At 39.3% G+C, this 6,823-nt stretch overlaps 1 long non-coding RNA gene across 1 annotated transcript; it reads right to left on the reverse strand.

Annotated features, from left to right (window-relative positions):
• Nucleotides 1–2,297: 2,297 nt before the first annotated feature.
• Nucleotides 2,298–6,514, reverse strand: LOC120967353 (uncharacterized). The gene is made up of 3 exons (XR_005761156.3): nucleotides 6,165–6,514; nucleotides 4,996–5,139; nucleotides 2,298–2,788 (listed from the first exon to the last, which is right to left on the reverse strand). It is a non-coding gene; the product is annotated as an uncharacterized lncRNA (long non-coding RNA).
• Between the last annotated feature and the right edge of the window lie 309 nt (nucleotides 6,515–6,823).

The following is a 6,823-nucleotide window of genomic DNA, read 5'->3' on the forward strand; positions in this document are numbered from 1 at the left end:
GTTAAACAATTTTGCTCTAGTGCTTCACTTATATCTTTTAGAGCACGGTGGTGGTTATATTTTCTAGAAATTATTATTCTCTCATGCTTAACGTATATTATTTTGAGAGTCCTTTAGAACAGCATGGTAATTTTCTTTGGTTATAAAATTAGTCCTAATATGATAGGCATCCGAGATAAAAACTTTTAAGTGCATTGAATACTAAGAGAAGTTTGATACTTGATAGTTGTTTTGAGATATAAAGGTGGTAATATTAAAGTTGTGCTAGTTGAGTAGTTGTGAATTTGAGAAATACTTGTGTTGAAGTTTGCTAGTCCTGTAGCATGCACGTATGGTAAACATTGTGTAACAAATTTGAAACATGAGGTGTTATTTGATTGTCATCCTTATGAGTGGCGGTCAGGGACGAGCGATGGTCTTTTCCTACCAATATATCCCCCTAGGAGCATGCGCCTAGTGCTTGGTTTTTGATGAATTGTAGAAATTTGTAATAAGTATGTGAGTTCTTTATGACTTGAGTCCATGGATTATACGCACTGTCAACCTTCAATCATTGCTAGCCTCTTCGGTATCGTGCATTGCCCTTTCTCACCTTGAGAGTTGGTGCAAACTTCGCCGGTGCATCCAAACCCCGTGATACGATACGCTCTACCACACATAAACCTCCTTATATCTTCCTCAAAACAGCCACCATACCTACCTATTATGGCATTTCCATAGCCATTCCGAGATATATTGCCATGCAACTTTCTACCGTTCCGTTTATTATGACACGCTTCGTCATTGTCATATTGCCTTGCATGATCATGTAGTTGACATCGTATTTGTGGCAAAGCCACCATGCATATTATTTCATACATGTCACTCTTGATTCATTGCCCATCCCGGTACACCGCCGGAGGCATTCATATAGAGTCATACTTTGTTCTAGTATCGAGTTGTAATCATTGAGTTGTAAATAAATAGAAGTGTGATGATCATCATTAATAGGGCATTGTCCCAAAAAAAAGAGACAGGCCAAATAAAAAAATAAAGGACCAAAAAAAGAAAAAAAGGGAGAAATAAAAAGGGACAATGCTACTATCCTTTTTCTGCACTTGTCCTTCAAAGTAGCACCATGATCTTTATGATAGAGAGTCTCTTGTTTTGTCACTTTCATATACTAGTGGGAATATTTCATTATAGAAATTGGCTTGTATATTCCAACGATGGGCTTCCTCAAATGTCCTACGTCTTCATGAGCAAGCAAGTTGGATGCACACCCACTTAGTTTCTTTTGTTGAGCTTTCATACATTTATAGATCTAGTGCATTAGTTGCATGGCAATCCCTACTTCTTGCATTGACATCAATTGATGGCCATCTCCCTAGCCCGTTGATTAGCCGCGTCAATGTGAGATTTTCTCCTTTTTGGTCTTCTCCACAAAACCCCCATCATCATATTCTATTCCACCCATAGTGCTATATCCATGGCTCACACTCATGTATTGCGTGAAAGTTGAAAAAAGTTTGAGATTACTAAAGTATGGAACAATTGCTTGGCTTGTCATCGGGGGTGTGCAAGATGAGAGCATCTTGTGTGACGAAAATAAAGCATGACCAAACTATATGATTTTGTAGGGATGAACTTTCTTTGGCCATGTTATTTTGAGAAGACATAATTGCTTTGTTAGTATGCTTGAAGTATTATTATTTTTATGTAAATATTAAACTTTTATCTTGAATCTTTCGGATCTGAACATTCATGCCTACAATAAAGAGAAATACAATGAAGAATATGCTAAGTAGCATTCCACATCAAAAATTCTGTTTTTATCATTTACCTACTCGAGGACGAGCAGAAATTAAGCTTGGGGATGCTTGATATGTCTCCAACGTATCTATAATTTTTGATTGCTCCATGCTATTATATATTCTGTTTTGGATGTTTGATGGGCTTATTTATACACTTTTATATTATTTTTGCGACTAACCTATTAACCCAAGGCCCAGTGCAAATTGCTGTGTTTTTGCCTATTTCAGTGTTTCGCAGAAAAGGAATATCAAACGGAGTCCAAACAGAATGAAACCTTCGCACTACAAGAATCCTGTTAATACATGACAGTTTCAATCCGTCACAGACCTATGTAAAATTGTCATGCAACGGTATGTGTGACGGATTTAAAATCCGTCATGTATATCGCGTCATAATTTGACCACCGTACACTCCATGACGGATCATCGAAAACCGTCACCGACCATGACGGATCTTGACCGTCATGACTATGGTGCTCATAACGGCGTTAACTTCTATGCCACATCACCATCTGACATGGATCTGACATGGCAGCCTGTGTAGTAATCAGCCCATCTAAGTTTTGGCCCACTAAATTTCAGCCCTGTCCAAGAGTGGCGGCCCATATAGCAATCGACCCAATTATAATTTAAGCCCATTAATTTCAAGGCCCACTAAAATTCACACATCTCTCATTTTCCATGGAAAATTTACGCCAATAAGAATTTGACAGAAAGTATATGCTCATGTCATTAAAAAAGAAAATTACAACAACAGATCCAAAAATACACTTGTACAGGAGTGGAAAAAAAGACCCAAAAAACCTTAATTTTACAAGGATGTCCCGAAGAACACTATCCTACTCTACAACCAGCACCACGCCCACCAAGCGATGGCCACTCTTATCAGGCGGCCACACACCACTAGGGGTCTTCCAAGCAGCAGATCCACCCGTCCATGCCAAAGTTGTCAAAACGCATGTCTTTCTTGTTGAAAATGCTGCCATAACCAATATCTGCCACATGATGAAAAATATTTTGCGTTATAAAAAATTACAGCCAGTAGGTTAAACTACAAGTAGCTTACTACACATTATCAAGTTCTATATTTTTTCACTCCCAGGATGCAAAGTAGTGCAACAAATTAAGAAAGGTGTGAGAAGAAACAACTGGTGGCAACAAAAAGAAATGATGAGCATTCATAGATCAATAGAGTTGGAAGTAAACTCCGTTTTTCTTATTTTTAAAAATCACTACAGTAAACTTGATAAGAAATGCAGCCCAGCTGAATAATGCGCATTAATGAAAATTCCTTGCCATTGTTTCTCAAAAGGTAAAAAATAATGAAACAATTCCATGATGATTATGTCTTGATGGAATACGTGTCCTATCTAATATGATATTCCACAAGAAAAAGATCTGGCATATGTGGCTTACGATTAATCTAGATGAAAATACATTTCTAAGATACTCCTATGGATAAAAATAGCCCGACTACAGATACAACAGATATTGTGTAGAAGACATAAAGGATTGGATCAAGTAGAAGTCAGTTTTTGTATGTATTATTACACATATAAAAATAGTAACTATAGGTACAACAAATATTATGTAGTATCACACTTCAATATATTACGGGAATTACCTGCCCTTACATATTTAGCTAAAGAGGCATAAAAAGTTAGTATAACACATTCTGATTGTATAGCATTCAAATTCATACTTCGTTCCCAAACCATCAAATGATTGGTACACTCATTAATTAACCAATACAAACAGTTTTGATCACTATAAATTTATAGTTCACCATATCTAAGATTAACTTTGGCATGTTAGTCCAACGAGATCATCTAGGGATTCAATACAGTGACACATGAATTCTAGGAACTACACAATTAGGATGATATGTCATATCTCAACTAAATAATGCACACTTCACAATGCTAGCTAGTTATTTGCACAATATTTCAAGTGTCTTCTATTGAGTGAATCTGTGAGATAACATAGAAACAGTTGCTGGTGACATTAAAAGATAACTCTAAGTGAAGACAATGTAATTACAGTAAAACATTGTTTCCCCCTCCATACTATCTGTTATTGGTAGTAATCTCATTCAAAATGGATTGAACAGAAAAAGGAAGTTAATCAAGCCACAAAGAAGATAATTTTTGGCATCCAAGCAAAAAGATATATGCAATACACAACGACTAGTAATTTTTTAGTTCTAGCCTACTTATCACGTAGTACATTCTTCCATTTTCAATAAGAAAATACTATTACAGTGACCTACATATATTTGTAATATAATCTGACCTACATATATGAATGTTTTAGCATCTCTCAGTTCTTTTTAATTCACACACCAGGCTAAACATCCGGTTAGCCATACTTCTACCTTATCTTACCAGGCTAAAGATCATCATCAACTCTGGAGCTATTCCAGTGGCATTAAAAGGATGTTTTTGGGCATCATGAAAGAAGGTTAATTCCAATTTTGCAAGTCTCGACACTTGAACTGATCAGAAATTTCACATCAACATAACCACAGACACGGCTAACTACAATTTATTAATCCATGCAAGTTAAACATGTCAAAACTAAGTTGAAATCCACATATATTATTTTCCTTTTAATAGGTGTATATCTAAGAAATCAGACATACTAACACATGTATGTTGCGCTACATATATACGATTACTTAGAATGATACATAATCCAGATAAACGGCTTGCATATTCTGACAATGTGTGTGGTTTCTTAATATTTACGCATTTTTATGACATCCAAATTTATAGTTATTTCCAGTTAATAATTCGACAGTGTTTCAGGTAAATAATTAGGTTTTTTCTCAAGTACTACATACACGCATCTGCAAAACAAGTCGATTCTGGCAAGATACAGAGTCACAGCTGAATTTATATCTAACAGGTTGAAGTTACCAAATTAACTCCCAAAAGATCTGTACCAAAGCAACATGAAGACATGTGCATCTTAGAATTTTTTTAGCTATATCATACTATGGATTAGCATTAGCTTGCACTGATTAAATTATGTGTAACAGTGCAAGAGAACCAGATCCACAAAAGCATCAGCAACTAACCAAGCTCACATGTTCATCTAAGCAATTGAATCCACCACTAAACTGAACAAAAACATGATTCGTATTTAGATTGCAGGTATCATCCAGATTTGGGCGTAAAGGGGGGAGATGGGATAAGCTCACCACGCTAGGAGGGCAGAACGCAACCGTCGGTGAGCTCGTTCATGTGGTGCAGGATAGGAGGCCAAGGGGGTGCTGGACAAGTTGCTTCACCTCCTCCGGAGGAGAGAGCTCGTTGGGGACAGTCGCGTCAAGGAGGAGGACGTCCTGTACACCATTGGATGGGTGGAGAAGGCAGTAGTCATTAGTAGGACAGAAATCAACCCTAATAAATAGTACAGCCAAGTAAACCAAGTAACCAAAAGACATCATTTTGTTGCTTCGTATGTTATCTCCAGTGCTTCAAATTATTCAGCGAAGTCTTGTGCATGTTTGTGTTACCTGTAATTGCTGAGTGCTGGTTGTAGAACAGGTCCTGTGTCTATATCATATATGTTATTTTTTATCTTTATATCCAGCTACAACTATATATGGTTCAGAATTCCCACCTTCAAGTTCTCTTCTCCTATGTGTGTATTAAGATTGTGTAGGCTACAGCTGTAACCTCGGATAAATATCAACAACTCTGTACTGCAGGCTGCAGCTATGATTTTATTGCCAATTAATTGGTAAGTTTTTCTCTAAATATAATTGGCATTAGCATTTCTTCAGGATCCATTCTATTTAACAATTTGATCCCTTATTTATACAATCGATAGAGTTATTTGAATAAGTAAATCTTTGAACACTCTTCTAACAATATAGATTTTTTAAGAAAGAATGATTTGTATATGATAATATAGATTCTTTGAACACGCTCACAGTATTTGATTATTGTTTCGCCCTTTGCTGTACATATTTTGTAGTGACAACACCGGAATTGGTATGCTCTTGCCTGAGCTTATAATTCAGGGCTACTGAAAATGATGATTACCAATGCTTAACACAGGTGTGTATAGATGCAAATATTATATGCATCTAGCAGGGCAACGCCCAACACCCAGCAAAAAGGTGCAACAGACCCACGAACAACTAAACAAACGGATTGTTAACGTGGAAAAAGAGCAGCGCAGCGAAGCAGGGCAGCCCGCTTCTGGTAAAAGATTAAATTGCATATTTGACAGCACAAGCAGCAATTTGTCCCCAAAATTAAAAACAAGATGTCCACTACAGACTAACCACATCTAGCACAAGTAATCTGTCCCATCAAATTGTTTACTCCAGGCAATATAGGCACGGCAGCACAACCTTACCTGACGCCATGGCGATTGCTCAGGGGAAGGGCGTGCTTCTGCTGTACCAGTGCTCCTCCTTGAAGGTCGAGAATGAGGAGCAGCACCGGCGTTCGCCGCGACCGTCATCGAGCAGGACAAGGATGCAGTGTCCGCCCTCCTCCCGGACAGGCGGCTGCAGGGTGCGCCACGTCTGTGGATCCTGCGGGAGGAGATCCTCCGAGCCGCCCTGCTCGAGAGGTGGAACATCAGAAGGCGAGGGGGCACGTGGGGGTGCTAAAGGTGGTGGAGAAGAGCCGCCAGAGGCCGTCGTACATGCGCCAATAACGAAGGCGATGAGAGAGGCCGAAACCCTAGCACGGGTGTGGGATTTGGGCGAGCGGTAGAGGCCGGGAAGGGAAAATCTTGCCGGGGGGGGGGGGGGGGGGGGGATGGAGCCGAAAGAGCCGACCTCGGCGGTGTGCACCGCGGCGGCGATAGCTGCCGGAATCGCCGGAATCAGGAGTGGGTAGTTGTGGCGGCTGAGGGAACGGAGGAGAGAATGGGGATTAGGGTTAGATGGGGATGGATCGTGGGTTAAATAGGCTGGCTCCAAAATTTCGCCATGGGCCGCGTCGGGGACTTAAAATTTCGCATGTCCACGCGCGCGCTCGAAATTTCTGGCGCGTCCTCCTTTTATT

The sequence above is a fragment of the Aegilops tauschii genome, chromosome 6, assembly GCF_002575655.3.
Source record: "Aegilops tauschii subsp. strangulata cultivar AL8/78 chromosome 6, Aet v6.0, whole genome shotgun sequence".
Lineage (NCBI taxonomy): Eukaryota > Viridiplantae > Streptophyta > Magnoliopsida > Poales > Poaceae > Aegilops > Aegilops tauschii.